This window comes from Capsicum annuum, chromosome 10, assembly GCF_002878395.1.
Source record: "Capsicum annuum cultivar UCD-10X-F1 chromosome 10, UCD10Xv1.1, whole genome shotgun sequence".
NCBI lineage: Eukaryota > Viridiplantae > Streptophyta > Magnoliopsida > Solanales > Solanaceae > Capsicum > Capsicum annuum.
In genome coordinates, this window is record NC_061120.1 from 67308168 (window position 1) to 67325044 (window position 16877).

Genomic DNA, 16877 nt, shown 5'->3' on the forward strand with positions numbered 1-16877 from the left:
GAAATTCTCTAACTCCTTGAGATAGAGTCTAGCATAATCCTCAGTTGAATACGAAGTATAAACTGGCAAGAAATAAGTTGGCTTGGTCATTTTATCTATAATAACCCATATCGAGTCATGCTGATGATGCGTACGAGACAATCTTGTCACAAAATCTATATTCACCACCTCCCACTTCCAAGTAGGGATGATAAACTTTTGAAGTGTACTACTAGGCCTTTGGTGCTCAATCTTAACCTGCTGACAATTTGCACACAACCACAAACTCTGCAGTATCTTTCTTCATACAACTTCACCAGTAGATTTCTTGCAAATCACGGTACACCTTTATGGCTCCCAGATGGATAGAATACCATGCACCATGCACTTCTGCTAATATCGCTGCCACAGACCATCAACACACAAAACACATAGTCTGTCTTGACAATGAAGTACATCATCTCCTACTTAGAAGAAAACCTTTCCTTCTGATCCTTGACTGTATCCTTCAACTTGACTTAAATAGGATCCCTGTCTTGCTTTTCTTCAACTTCGGCAACCAATAAAGATTCTAAACCATTCTGAACTCATGTACTAACTTCGGCCAAATCAACCAACCGAACTTCTAATCTAGAAGCCGACGAACCTAATGGACTAACTTTTTTTTTTATCTTCACCATGAACAACACCACCCATAGATAATATACTAAGGGAATCCACCATTACATTGGCCTTGCTCGGATGATACAACACACTCATGTCATAATCTTTCAACAACTCAAGCTATCTTCTCTAACGACGATTTAGTTCTTTTTGCGTGAACACATATTGTAAACTTTTTTGATCGGTGAACATATTAACATGAACTTCATAAAGGTAATGCCTCTAAATCTTTAAAGCAAAAACAACTGCTGCCAACTCAAGACCATGGGTTGGATAATTCTTCTCATGGGGTTTAAGTTGTCTAGAGACATAAGTTATGACCTTACCCCTCAGCATTAATACACAACCAAGACCATCTCTAGAAGCATCATAATACAGTACGAGCCTATTTGTGCTATCTGGCAAAGTCAAGATTGAGGCGAAGGTGAGTCAAGTCTTTAACTCTTGAAAACTCTTTTTGCAGGAATCGGACCACTGAAATTTGACTTTTTTCTAGTTAATTCGAGATATGGGAGAAGAGATAGAATAAAATCCTTCAAAAAACTATCTGTAATAGCCAGCTAAACCTAAGAAACTCCTGATATCTAATGGAGAGATGGGTCTAGGCCAATTTCTTGCTGCTTTGGTCTTCTAAGGATCAACTCGAATGCCATCACCAGAAATGGTGTGACTAAGAAAAGCTACTAATCTCAACAAAAATTCATACTTAATGAACTTAGTAAATAATTGATGATCTTTAAAGGTATGCAACACAACCCTCAGATGGTCTGCATGATCATTCTTACTAAGGGAATAGTCAAGGATGTCATTACTGAAGACTATGACAAACATGTACAAGTACTTCTTGAACACCCTGTTAATCAAGTTCATAAAAGCTGTAGGGCCATTTGTTAGTACGAAAGACATGACTCAAAATTTGAATTGACCATACCAAGTTCTGAAGGCTGTCTTGAGAATGTCTCATTCTCTTACTCTAAGTTGATGATAGCCAAATTTGAGGACTATCTTAGAGAAATAACTTGCACCCTGAAGTTGGTCGAACAAGTTATCAATCCTGGGGAGAGGATACTTATTCTTGATTTTGACTTTGTTCAACTGACAGTAGTCGATACATATTCTAAGAGAACCATATTTCTTGCGCACGAATAAAATTAGGGTACCCCACAGAAAACACTAGGCTTGCTGAAACCTTAATACAAGCGATCCTTTAACTGCTCTTTTAATTTCTTAAGCTCAGTTGGAGCTATTTTGTAAGTTGGAATAGAGATAGGCTGGGTGTCTTGAAAGAGATCTATTTCAAAATCTATTTCCCTTTCGGGAGGTACTTTGGGAAGATCTTTTGGGAATACATCTAGAAATTCTCTTACTACAGGAACTGACTTAAGACTCGGATTTTCAAAATTTGAGTCCTTGACTCGGATGAGATGGTAAACATACCCTTTGGATATTATTTTTCTTGTATTATGATAGGAAATAAACTGATCCTTAAGCACCAGAGTACTATCTCTCTATTCAATAATTAGTTCATTCAGAAACTGGAATTGGAAAATTCTATTTCTACATTCAACTAAGGCATAGCATGAATGGAGCGATCCATACGGAGAATGACATCAAAATTAGTTATCTCTAATTTCACAAGATCAACTGAAGTAACTTTCTGAGACACTGTGACATGGCAATTTTTGTATACCTATCTTGTTATAATGGACTTACCCACTGGGGTTGACACTGACAAAGGCTCTACTAATGTTTTGGGATCGACACCAAAGTCTATGGCTATATAAGGAGTCAAAAAAAAGTGAAGCTCCAGGGTCTAACAATGTATATACGTGAAGATGGAAAACTTGCAACGTACCCATAACTACATCAAGAGAACTTTCTTGATCATGCCAAGTCTTGAGAGGATACAGTCTATTCTGGTACTGCCCACTGGTGGCACTAGAGTCGGCACCTTGTTGAGTAGGTTAACCTGCTGAAGATGATGAATAGTTGGACTAACCCTGTTAGCGCGAATCCTTTCCCTTCTGAGCAACCATCGGACATTCCTTGATCATGTGGCTTGGCTTGCCATACCTAAAACACATATCACTATCTGCGCTTCTTCACCCTAATAGTTCTTACCACACTTCCTACAGAGCAAATTAGTACGACCACTATTTATACTTCCCTGGGACTTAGAGCCTGGTGCTCTATCCCGATTGTGTTGCCCAAACTTAGGCACTGGTGCACTAGCTGAAGATGAAGTCAGAGCAGAGAATTTATGGTGATATTGAGAACAGTTATCACCATCTAACTTAGGTTGTGAGAAGTTAAAGCTACATATTCTTGCCCTCTTATTCACTTTTTCCCTCTCCTTAAGCAAGATAAACCATAATTCTAGAAAGATCCATCTCCTTAATCAAAATAGTAGTCCTACACCCCTTGACCACACTCTTTGATACACCTGATATAAACTTACTCATCCTGGACCAAAAGTCAGCCACTATAGTAGGAGCATACCTCGCCAACTGAGTGAACTTGAGCAAGTACTCCTTCACACTCATGCTACTCTATTTTAAATTTATGAACTCCTAAACCTTAGCCTCCCTCAGCTCTAAAGAAAGGAACTTGTCTAAGAATGTAGTGGCAAACTCTTCCCACTAAATAGGACTTGCATCAATACCCCTGTCTTTCTTTTACTACTTCAACTTGGTATGGGTTACTCATTGCAATAGATATAAAGATATGTCTACACTCTCACTCAAAGTGACACCCATGATATCTATTACTTTTTGCACAACATCTTAAAACTCCTGCGGATCCTCCTCATACTTAGATCTAGAAAATAAAGGGGGATTTATTCAAGTGAAATCCTAAATTCTAGTTGCAGTTGTATTTAATACTGGATTAGTTGGAGCAACAATTTGCTAATTGTTTTGAGCAGCTATAGAATGGGTTAAGGCTGTGAAAGTGGCCCTAAACTCAAAGTGAGAAACATAGTCGTTCAGGGGATCTTCCTGAACAGGTGGTGGTGCAAGATGATCCCTATTGCTTCTTTCATTGTTTATTCTAGGAGGCATTGTCTGTAAATAGAATGAAGTATGAGTTGGAATGAAAGGAATTCAATAGAGCTCATTCTCTTTTGCACGACATGAACACTAAAAGAAGGGGATCTTTCCTAAAGTGTCTCATAGACTCTTGCCCATAAGTGTGGAATGATTTACACCCATGCACAAGACTGTACTTAATGCAGCTTTCAAACTCCCTAGGACACTCTAAAACCTGAGGCTCTAATACCAAGCTTTATCATGACCTGAGGCTACCCCCTGATCGTGACACGATGCTTAAGGCCACAAGAGACCCCAAGCAAACTTATGAACTGGTACCTACTGTGAGCACTGAATAAAGAAATACTGATATACCATATGTAGAAAATAAACTATTACCGATCTGGTAAGATAGAATACTATAATATAACACACGTGTCTGAAATAATTGAAAGTTAAAAGATAAACTGACTATTTGAGCATATAGTATGAAAGCCTCTAAAACATAAAGAGTTGATGGGATAAACCCCCAACTAACTCTGACTAACTAAATATAAAGAAAAATACTAAAATATTAAAATAACATATCAAGTCCTCAAAAGATGAGGACTCACCACTACCGCTGCTGGAATATGCTGAGCTATTTAAGCATGGTTCGTGGACTGTGTTTGAACCTATATTATAATATAACATAGTGTAGAGAAAAGTATACGATCGGTACTTTGACTGTGTTGGTATGTGAGGAAAGGAATACTAAAATACATATAAAATCTGAATAATGGTGCATGGATATGTAAAACTGAGAATGCATGACCAAGTATTATATGTACTGATATGATCTGAATAACTGATATCTAAATAACATGAAATAATATATAAAATTGACTGAATAAATACTGAAATCTTACTACTTGGTCAAGAAAACCTGAACTGAAATAGACAGAGTACTGACTAAAACTGTGGGAGCTATCATTTAACCGACATAAAACATGTGAGCTATCATGGAGTCTAACATCCGACTCACGTTGAGGAGGGTTGTTTTATCCATGCCATCAAAATAGAACCTAAACTGAACTTGAGTGATTACTAAACTGAGCCTGTATTGGGAAAGGGGAAAAACTCTCTAGTGAGGTCCCTAAACCTATGGTGGTACGTAGTTTCTAGGAAGTAAACTGTGTTGAACCCACACTTCTCTCTCGATGCTAAATCCTACTCCCAACTAAAAACACTAAAATACTAAATGATGCATACAATGATAAATGATTTGCTCACACAAGATATTTTAAAATTGACAGTGCATGCCTAGTCTGAAGAAATCATAAATATGTAAAACTGATAATTTCACATGAAATAGTACTAGGTATAATAGTAAAATCATAAGTTGACTGACTCATTACTTGAACGGTCTGAAAAAGTAAATATGTAGGTATCAAATGTTCATAACCCGCCAAGACTGATTGATTATAGAATACAATAACAACACTTAAAACATTGACATAAAGTCATGATTCAAAAACCCAAAAGAACGTAAGATATTTCAATAACCAAATATTTTACATGAATTTGAACATGAGATAATTCAACCTTAGGAAGATATCATGTTTATATAGTTGAAAGCATAAATTTAAGAATTTGACATGATATTGACTGAACATGACATGGGGTTTTGGAACTTCAAGCATGTAGGAACATGTTTCTCATGGTGTAAAACTATTAGCATAACTTGAATGTAAAACAATGAGGAAACATGGATGAATTTTTTAATTTACATTTAAATTAATCATAAATTAGAGTAAATTCACACTTGAACAAAAAAAAGATGGTTTTTGGGCTCAATGGGTGAAAGGAACCCATTGATGAATACCCCACATACCTGAAGTAAAAGCTTTAGAAAGCTCCTTGGAATTGATCTTGTTCTTTGAGCAACCCTAATTGCTTAAGGAAGAAAAGAAAATCATCCCTCTTGACTCTCTTTGGTGAAACTAAGGTTTATGTCATGATTTGCGGTCTTTTATACCACCCCTTGTGAATCCAAAATGACATGGGTTTGGCTTTTAAGGGAGTGGGAAAAGACATAAGTGCCCTTGGAAAAAATGTAGGAAAAATAGCCCCAGTCGTTGCGACTCAGCTTGTGACTCATAACGACTGGTTACAACTCATGGTCTGAGTCGTAGCTTGGGATTCTGGGTACATTTTGATTTGAATACTACTTGCCACCTAAAGACTCGTAATAACTGATTACGAGTCGTAGGGCAGAGTAGTAGTTAGAAGCTGAGGTCTTGGGTCACATTACTAGTTAGGCTACGGGTCAATGCAAAAACTCATAAGGTTTGGTTATGATTCATATGTTGGACTCATAACCATTAGAGAGTTATTGTCCTCACACACTACTGTGACTACGAGTCCCTATATACAACTCGTAGTCACTGATTATGAGTAATATTGAGGTATCATAGTCACTATGCCTTAGGCGAAAGGTTTTATTGTAATTGTTACAATTCACTCGTGATGACTCATTATGAGTAATAACGACTCATTACCCTAAGTCGTAATCATGGCAGTCTTTCCAGCCTCAGACAAAGACGAGGCTTGATGCATTGTAAAGCTAACCCCATGGGCTATTTCTTGGGAGGTTTAGAATATGAAAACTTGAGGTATTATAGCAATCTTTGTAAGTTTTCATCTAATTCTTAAGTTGATTCTCAAATTTAGTTATAAATCCCTAGTTTCTTGATGGGTTGATTTTAGTATCGTTTGAGCTAAGAAATTTACTTATTCTTGAGGGAAAATGATCCTTGATTATAGAAGGACATACTAAAGGTCTCAAAAGTTTAATTCTACAAGCGGGCCCTACATGAGAATTTGACTTGGTTTTGGACCCAAAGCATAAAAATGCAACATGGGTATCATTATTCTCGTATTAATGCATAGATAAAAATTTTGATAGTGTGGCATCGTACAGAGGTTTATTGGATAAGTAAATATGTAATTCAGCAGATGTTATCGGGTTTTCTTCAGCCTCCAGGTAGGCCAGACTTACTATTTTCTTAGATTGAGCTTAATTATAGAATTTGTATAATCTTATGCTAATTTTGGGTTAGAAATTAGGTCTTGGTGGTATATTTAGTGAATATAGATTACTTATCCAGTTAGCAAATAGTAATTATGCTCTTTTGACTTTACTACTTATTCCTTAGATGGAATTGTTAGCCTAGTGCTTAATAAGGCTTAGTTAGCACCTTGTAGTAGGATTTGGGACCTTAGTTTAGTTCAGAGTAAACACTGTCTTAGATTGAAATTTTGGGTTAAAAGTGGACCCTTTTGGCATACTTTAGGTCAAGACTACTATTAGCTCCAAGTAGATGCATTAGTCCTATACCGGTCATCATATTTACATTCTTGAGCTCGTGGAGGATCTAGACATAATATGATTTATTTTAGGTTGTACTGGGGAGATGATAAGATCGGTTCAAGTCCAATAAATTATGATACGGATAGCGTCCAAGCACACACGCAAGTGTACATGGTCTTTTCAAGTAGTAAAGTGGCTTGAAAGAATCCCAAGTATCGATCTCACAGGGACTTGCATTCGCTGCCTATCTAATTCTAGTCTAACAAATTGAGAAAAAATAAACAAGAAGAGAGTTTGTAATTTTATAAATTAAAAATAAAATAAATAATGCATAAAATAAAAGTCTTGGGACAATCAATGGAGAAAAACCCAGGGTTAAAGCACTTCGAACAATCATACTATGTTATTAAATTTCCTTCGTTAACTTGCTTATCATGGTTATTGATTCGTAGGGTTAATTGTATGGTCATGTTTTTCCAACCTCTAATCTCTTACTTAATATGGATATTACAACTACATCATTGAGCAGGAATGTAATAATCAAATTAAGTTAATTAAAGCTATCATCCTACGTATGAATCAAGTTAGGCATCTAAGTACATCCCTATCCTAGACGCTAAGTTTAATTCTTTATTTTATTAAAGAATAAAAACCTAAACTTTGTTTATTCCCATGTTCTATCTCCCCATTCCCTCTCCCGATATCAAAAGGTTGACAATATATGTATTATAAGGGTCGCAAATCCTTAAAATAATTAAAAAAAGAATAAACAAACAACTAAATATGATAAGCAAAAATTAATCGAAATTAATCCAAAATAATAGTATTCATGTTCTTGGCTTTAACCCCGGAATAAGGGTTTTTAGTCACTAATATTCATAATCACGATCCAAATAATTGAATACAAGATATGAAAAATTAAAATCTAATTAAAATAATAAAACCTAATAAACCATGTAGCCGCCTCCGCTTTTCCTCCCAAAATAGTTTCCAGGTAATTCAATACCGTGTCCAGTGAATTTATATAGTAAATTGATCCTAATTTTATTAGGATCCAATTTAATGTTGCACGGATACCTATGAAATGATTCCCCACTTTTTACCTTTTATCAATTTTCCATGCAAAAATGATTTTAAAAAAGGAAATGCTTGCCAACTTTGAATTAAGATAAGGCACTGTCCTGTGCTTTTGTCGGCAGAACTTGTATTCTGTGGATGGATTATCAATGCGACGCATTTCTCAGTGCATTGGAACATCTACGCAACGCGTTGACTTCGCATAGTCTCAGTAGAATTTGCATTAAAAAATCTAGTTAACTGTAGAACATCCTATCGTTTGCCTATGCCTTTTGTAGTGTATTTCCAATAAATTTTTGACCTTTAAATCATCAATATATAACTATATTTAGCTCACAAATCCTTATACAATGTCACACACCACATATTAAAGATCAAAATAACACAATATTTTCAATAACAAATCAAAACTAGAGCTACGATAAGGCAAATTCGCAATGATCTTCCCCTTAGATAAGGCAAATTCGCAATGATCTTGCACTTATTATTCCAACTTTTGACTTAACAAATTTAAACTTTGTCCATTACAAACAAGTTATTTCACTCATAATTACACCATTAAAATATTTGAAAAAAATTAAACACATTAGAATCCATCGAGACCAACTAGACACACACCTAGCTCAAGCTAGTAAAACTAGTTTTTTGGGTTGAACTCTAAATTACTCAATTAAATACAAACTTGCTTAAAAAAAATACTTTGGACATTGTAATCATAAACTTGGACACTTAAATTCTTATTTATATTAATATGAACACATTAAGCACCCGAATTGCTCTCAAAACAAGGCAAAATAAGCTAGAATAATGATACCGAAGTGTATAAAATCACCTCAGATCAGATACTAAAACTGAACGATATCTATGATAATATTACTTCCAGTTTAAGTCCAGTATTCATGATGTTATAGTTGGTTCAAGTCCGATATGTAAGACACTAGTTTGAGTTCGTATTGGAGAGGTTATTTATGATAGCTATGGAACCGATTTGAGTCTAGTGTTTATGGTAAAAAAAATCCACAATTGCAGTTTTGAGATTCATATATTTATGAGAATACGATTGTTACTTATTCTTGATTGCATTCACCCAGCTTATAGGGGCACGCGTTGGATTATTTACTTTTGTTTGCTCTTCTGGGCTTATGAGGGACCAATTATGTTATTAAATAGTTATGTTATCTTGTTATTTATTAAATAAGCTTAACCATTGTTATATCTATCTCTTTACCTTACATACTGTTTTTTTTTTTATAATTCTGAAGATTGTTTTTAAGATCCGTTTTCTGGTATCAAAGCCATGTTGGCAGATTGTGTACCTAGCATGAGCAGCTAAGTACATAATCTGTCTGTACACACCAGATGTATAATTTATGTTTCTCTTGTCTATATAAGATAGCTTGTAATCTAGGAGAAGGCATCCGAAAATTTCCTAACTCTAGAAAATTCTCTCCTGCCCATTCTCTTGTAAAACGTACTGTTTTGTAATGTTTTCTTTGAAGTTCTAATAAATTTGTAAGTTGTTATATCTATCTCTTTACCTTACATACTGTATTTTTTATAATTCTGAAGATTGTTTTTAAGATCCGTTTTCTGGTATCAGAGCCATGTTGGCAGATTGTGTACCTAGCATGAGCAGCTAAGTACATAATCTGTCTAGAGCATGGGAAAACTATTTTCATATAGGTAGCATTTACCTTACTCATCTATGATTATACTTTTAATAAATTAATTTAATATATCATGTCTTATAGTGGGATTTTCATTTAGTATGGGGTATTCACCTTCTCTAAAGTGTTTGAAGGAACTGATTAATCTCCGGTCTTAGACGTTGGTCAGCCTGAAAGTGTGGTCTCAGCTAAGGTAAGCGTACGACCCTGTTGGTAGTCCCGTCACTAAGATAACACTTAAGATAAGTCCAGAAAACGGATCTTAAAAACAATCTTCAGAATTATAAAAAAAAAACAGTATGTAACGTAAAGAGATAGATATAACAACTTACAAATTTATTAGAACTTCAAAGAAAACATTACAAAACAGTACGTTTTACAAGAGAATGGGCAGGAGAGAATTTTCTAGAGTTAGGAAATTTTCTGATGCCTTCTCCTAGATTACAAGCTGTCTTACATAGACAAGAGAAACATAAATTATACATCTGGTGTGTACATTTGTAAGACTCGGATTTAATCTCATAAAGTAGATTCCTTTATTGAGTGGAAATGCTTTTTGAAAAAGCAGATGTTCTGAGTGGAGATGCTTTTGAAAAGCAGATGTGCTATCTGAGCAAATTTGTCCTTTTCTTTTTAGAAAAGCCGATTCTTCTGGCTTTATAAAGCTGATTGATTGCTGTCTAAAGCCGGTAGGGTCTTGTAGATTCCCTGCTAGAAATAGTAGAATGCCTCTTCAAAAAGTAATTCCGGTTCTTTGAACCTCTACCTTTTGAAGGGGTCGCTTTTTCATTCTTAGTAGGGGTCCATATAGGCCCTAGCAATTCCTTTGGGATTTAACATATCCCCGTTGTTGTCACTGCTTCCAGTGGAAGAGGCTTCTTCTAGAAGCTGGAATACTTCTTCGTTGGTAGTTTCTGGGCTTTCCATATCCTGTAAAGCCTTTTTCAATCTTTCTCTGAGCGCCTGTTTATCTTGAGAGACACTTGCTGAAGATGCTGTTTTTCTTCCTTTGTCAGGGGTTTTTGGAGCTACTGGCTTTGGAGTCCAGCCTTTAACCTTTATTTCTTTTGATAGATATTTAATTCTATCTTGTTCTCCTTTGGCGAAGTTCCAGGAGATGATGTAAGATACTCTCTTCTTAATGAAGAATTTGCACATTTGGATGTGCTCTAGAAGGGTTATGCATCCCTCTTTTGCGCAAAACTCTGAGAAACGGTTAAGAAATTGCTGAGGAAGGATCTCATTAATTCCTCCAAAGTATACCAACCATTCGTAAAACCATCTGGGTATAATGGCTTCTACCATAGCAGGACAATATTTAACAAACCAGGTATGTCCTGGTCGAACATAGAGAAAATTGAACCAGGCAGACTTGTAGTCGTACCAATTGTATGTTTGAGGCCTATGTGGCATGGATAGGGCAATGGGAGTATGCAAGTGATCTGCAAACTAGTTAAATGGGGTTAATACCCTTTTCATGGTAAATCTTGAATAATCAATAAACTCCGAATTCCTTTCGTTCATTGAATGCTCGACTTTGATAGATCTGTATCTACCAGAATGGCTTCATAAAATCTTTGGGTCTTATGTGGACTCTCGGTATCCATAAAATTTTTGTCATTGTAGACTGGTTTAATGAGTTGTTCGAGAGGATATCCCTCATACTCCTTATCTAAGGCGATAATAGGCATTACCTGAGTGGTAATGAATTTGAATTCCTCTTTGATAGGAGGAGTAGGTGCTGTTTTAGTTATTCCAGGATCCACAGCCTGTGCAAAGGATTCTGGAGCTTTCATGGCATAGCTTTGTTTCGACTGAACCGATGAGCTGGAAGATGATTACTAAAATAGCCAATCTCCACAAAAGTTTTGAAGAAGAAATTTGTTCCGAATTCCCTAATGCTTTTTGGGAAAGGAAAAAACATTTGGTTGAACTTCCTTACATTCCAGGGTTTGACGAACAAACCATTCCTACTAAAGCCAGACCATCCAAATGAACCAAGAAATGATGGAAATCTGCAAAAAAAAAATTGACCATCTTCTAAAGAATGGTATTATTAGAAACTCTAACTCCCCCTGGAGTTGCTCTGCCTTTTATGTCAATAACAGTGCAGAAAAGGAGCGCGGCACCCCAAGACTTGTAATAAATTACAAGCCTTTGAATGCGGTCTTAAAATGGATCAGACATCCAATCCCTAACAAAAGGGATCTTCTCAAACGAACTTTCAAGGCAAACCTTTACAGTAAGTTTGATATGAAGTCAGGATTCTGGCAAATTCAAATCGCTGAAAAGGATAAATATAAAACAACATTCAATGTCCCTTTTGGGCATTATGAATGGAATGTTTTGCCTTTTGGCCTCAAAAACGCTCCATCAGAGTTTCAAAACATTATGAACAATATTTTCAATCCTTATACTTATATGTCGATTGTTTATATTGATGATTTGCTTATTTTCTCAGAGAACATTGATTCTCATTTTAAGCATTTAAATACTTTCTTTAAGATTGTTAAGTTCAATGGTTTGGTTATTAGTGCCAAAAAGATGAAGCTCTTCCAGACATCTGTCAAATTCTTAGGACATGATCTTTATCAAGGTAGCTATAAACCTATTTGTAGAGCCATTGAGTTCTCCTTAAAATTTCCTAATGAAATTACTGATAAAACTCAACTCCAGAGGTTTCTAGGAAGTCTTAATTATGTTGCAGACTTTATCCCTAACATTAGGCAGGTCTGTGAACCTCTTTACAAGAGACTCAAGAAAACCCCATTTCCTTGGAGTCCTGATCAAACCAATGCAGTCATCAAGATCAAAAGCCTGGTCCAGAACCTTCCTTGTTTAGGTATTCCTAACCCTGAAGCCTTCATGATAGTTGAAACCGATGCCTCAGATATTGGGTATGGGGGTATACTGAAGCAAAAGGTCAATGAAAGTTCTCCTGAACAGTTAGTCAGGTTCACATCCGGAATATGGAATTCTGCACAAAGGAATTACAGCACTGTTAAAAAGGAAATTTTATCTATAGTGCTATGTATCACTAAATTTCAAGACGACCTTGTTAACAAGGAATTTTTACTTAGGGTAGACTGCAAGTCTGCTAAAGAAATTTTACAAAAGGATGTTAAATACCTTGTTTCAAAACAAATATTTTCTAGATGGCAAGCTCTCCTATCTAGCTTCGATTTTCAAATTGAATTTATTAAAGGAGAAAATAATTCCCTTCTCGATTTCCTAACAAGAGAATTTTTACAGGGTCACATTGAGACCCACAACGCTGGGAAAAATCTCAGTCAACACCAATCTGCCAGATCAAACTAAAATGGCTAGACCATTTGATTTGCCACCAACAGCATCTGCTCCCTTGAGAGACCCAGGCAGTCCTACAGCCTCAGATATGAAACCTCCCCCTTCCATATCCCGTCAGAAAATTAGGACTGGACTGACCCTAGCCTACTCGTCATCAAATCTGATGAAGAGTATACACCTGACCTTAAAGCTCTCGAAGCCCAATGGTACCTACCTAAAGGGAGAGATCAAGAATCTGAAAATCCGTCTTGACCAAGTAGAGCTTAACGTTCTTACAGATCAAGTCCTAAAAAGTATTTCTCCCCCAGAAAAGATTTCTCCTCCAGAGTCTCCTAAGACTTTCCCGATCATCCCAAATGACCATCTTAGAGAACCAGAGCCTAGTTCCTTTCCTGGCTCAGATTCTCCTTCCATGTCCGGCAAAGCTATTTCAGCTATAAAGGCTTATAGCGAACACATAGCCGTGAAAATCGTCATAAACAAAGACTTTGTTCTTAATAGAGTCGCACTCTTCGATACAGGAGCAGATAGTAACTGTATCGTTAAAGGTCTTGTACCTACAAAGTACCTTCAAAAGAGCACCTCTCGTCTTTACTCAGCAACGGGAGAAAAAATGACTATCCATTATCAACTCCCTAAAGCTCATGTCTGTAACAATGGCATTTGCCTTGTTAATGACTTCGTCATCACCGAAGATATCACTGAAGATATCATTTTAGGAATACCTTTCATCAATCAGATTCGACCTTACTGGAGTGACTACGATGGAGTACGTAGAACTCTTTTAAACCAGACCTTATTTTTTCCTCTATTAAGGCCCCTCTCGCAAGAAGAAGGCAACCTTATTAAAGAGCAAACGGTTTGAGTAACAAGATAATTGAATCCGTTACTCCTCCTCTTGAAGGGATAAAAATTCCTCATTCCAATGAAGTCCTCAATGCTTCTCCCTTCAACAAAAAGCATGATAGGCCTCTATCCACCCAAACCTCTGGAGTTGAGTTTTATCAGTAATTTCATTAGGAAATTTTGAGGAGAACTCAATGGCTCTACAAATAGGTTTATAGCTACCTTGATAAAGATCATGTCCTAAGAATCTGATAGACGTCTGAAAGAGCTTCATCTTTTTGGCACTAACAACCAAACCATTGAACTTAACAATCTTAAAGAAAGTATTTAAATGCTTAAAATGAGAATCAATGTTCTCTGAGAAAATAAGCACATCATCAATATAAACAATCGACATATAAGTATAAGGATTGAAAATATTATTCATAATGTTTTGAAACTCTGATACATAGTATACCCACCATTCGTAAAACCATCTGGGTATAATGGCTTCTACCATAGCAGGACAATATTTAACAAACCAGGTATGTCCTAGTCGAACATAGAGGAAATTGAACCAGGCAGACTTGTAGTCGTACCAATTGTATGTTTGAGGCCTATGTGGCATGGATAGGGCAATGGGAGTATGCAGGTGATCTGTAAACTAGTTAAATGGGGTTAATACCCTTTTGATGGTAAATCTTGAATAATCAATAAACTCCAAATTCCTTTCGTTCATTGAATGCTCGACTTTGATAGAATCCGTATCTACCAGAATGGCTTCATAAAATCTTCGGGTCTTAAGTGGACTCACGGTATCCACAAAATTTTTGTCATTGTAGACTGGTTTAATGAGTTGTTCGAGAGGCTATCCATCATACTCCTTATCTAAGGCGATAATAGGCATTACCTGAGTGGTAATGAATTTGAATTCCTCTTTGATAGGAGGAGTAGGTGCTGTTTTAGTTATTGTAGGATCCACGGCCTGTGCAAAGGATTCTAGAGCTTTCATGGCATAGCTTTGTTTCGACTGTACCGATGAGCTGGAAGATGACCCTTTATCAAAGGGTTTGTTAGTCTTAAGGTCCACCAATTTAGATGGCATCGGTGGAGGAAGCTTTGGAAATTCTACCAAAGCCGCATACTTATTATGAACGGTGAATGTAGTTCCGTCTTTAGTTCAGGCCTCTGTGGGACTGATGGCCTCAAGGGAGCTGATGCTGTTGGTGGCAAATCAAATGGTCTAGCCATTTTAGTTTGATCTGGTCGATTGGTGTTTACTAGGCTTTAGACAGCAATCAATCAGCTTTATAAAGCCAAAAGAATCGGCTTTTCTAAAAAGAAAAGGACAAATTTGCTCAGACAGCACATCTGCTTTTCAAAAGCATCTACACTCAGAACATCTGCTTTTTCAAAAAGCATTTCCACTCAAGAAAGGAATCTACTTTATGAGATTAAATCCGAGCCTTACAAATGTACACACCAGATGTATAATTTATGTTTCTCTTGTCTATATAAGACAACTTGTAATCTAGGAGAAGGCATCCAAAAATTTCCTAACTCTAGAAAATTCTCTCCTGCCCATTCTCTTGTAAAACGTACTATTTTGTAATGTTTTCTTTGAAGTTCTAATAAATTTGTAAGTTGTTATATCTATCTCTTTAACTTACATACTGTTTTTTTTATAATTCTGAAGATTATTTTTAAGATCCGTTTTCTGGTATCAAAGCCATGTTGGCAGATTGTGTACCTAGCATGAGCAGCTAAGTACATAATCTGTCTAGAGCATGGGAAAACTATTTTCATACAGGTAGCATTTACCTTACTCATCTATGATTATACTTTTAATAAATTAATTTAATATATCATGTCTTATAATGGGATTTTCATTTAGTATGGGGTATTCACCTTCTCTAAAGTGTTTGAAGGAACCAATTAATCTCCGGTCTTAGACGTTGGTCAGCCTGAAAGTGTGGTCTCAGCTAAGGTAAGCGTACGACCCTGTTGGTAGTCCCGTCACTAAGATAACACTTAAGATAAGTCTGTTATAAAGCCATTAAGACTAGGTTAGATCCCATAAGCCTTCGATGTATTGTTTTAATTTATTATCGGTTGTATCATAGTTGATAATTTTTTATGCTTTCTTATATGAAAATCTTTGCTTTCCCAGTCAGTCTCTAGACAGTATTTTCAAATATGAATCCCAACATTCATACAAAAAATACTATCAACCTTTCTTCTAAAGCAACTCAGATTGCTAATATTGAAAATAATCTTCAAAACTGGAGTATTCCAGAAGAGTCATTTAACACGATTTATCAAATCGGAAAATTTAATTTTTTCAAAAAACATAATATTAAGACCTCTGAGTCTACTGTTGCCATCAATAGTTCTTTAGAAATTATACAACTTTTAAATAACCTGGACATAAACCGATTTAAAAGTCAGTTTCATTATCTGCATATTGGACTTGTTCAGGTGGCCATTAAGCCACTTTTTCGACAGGGCTTAGACATCCCTGTCTGTGCTATACTATGAGATGCTCGTCTATTAAATTTTAACGACTCACTCTTAGGCGTCATTCAAAGTAACCTAGCCGACGGCCCGGTATACTTCAATTGTTACCCCAATTTCTCAGTAGATATTAATGATCCTAACATCATGGATGGATGATCGGGAAAGTCTTAGGAGACTCTGGAGGAGAAATCTTTTCTGGGGGAGAAATACTTTTTAGGACTTGATCTGTAAGAACGTTAAGCTCTACTTGGTCAAGACGGATTTTCAGATTCTTGATCTCTCCCTTTAGGGTGGAGATTTCTCCTTTGAGATCAGCAATAGATGGTTCTGCAAGTTCGTCGAACCTTGACATAACCTGTTTCATGCTAAAAGGCTGAAAAACGGGTTTGGGGGGTTTCTCTTCATGAGAAAGCATTAATCGTTTGAGTTCTAGAAGATACTTATTTCTAGCCTCATCATCCTGGA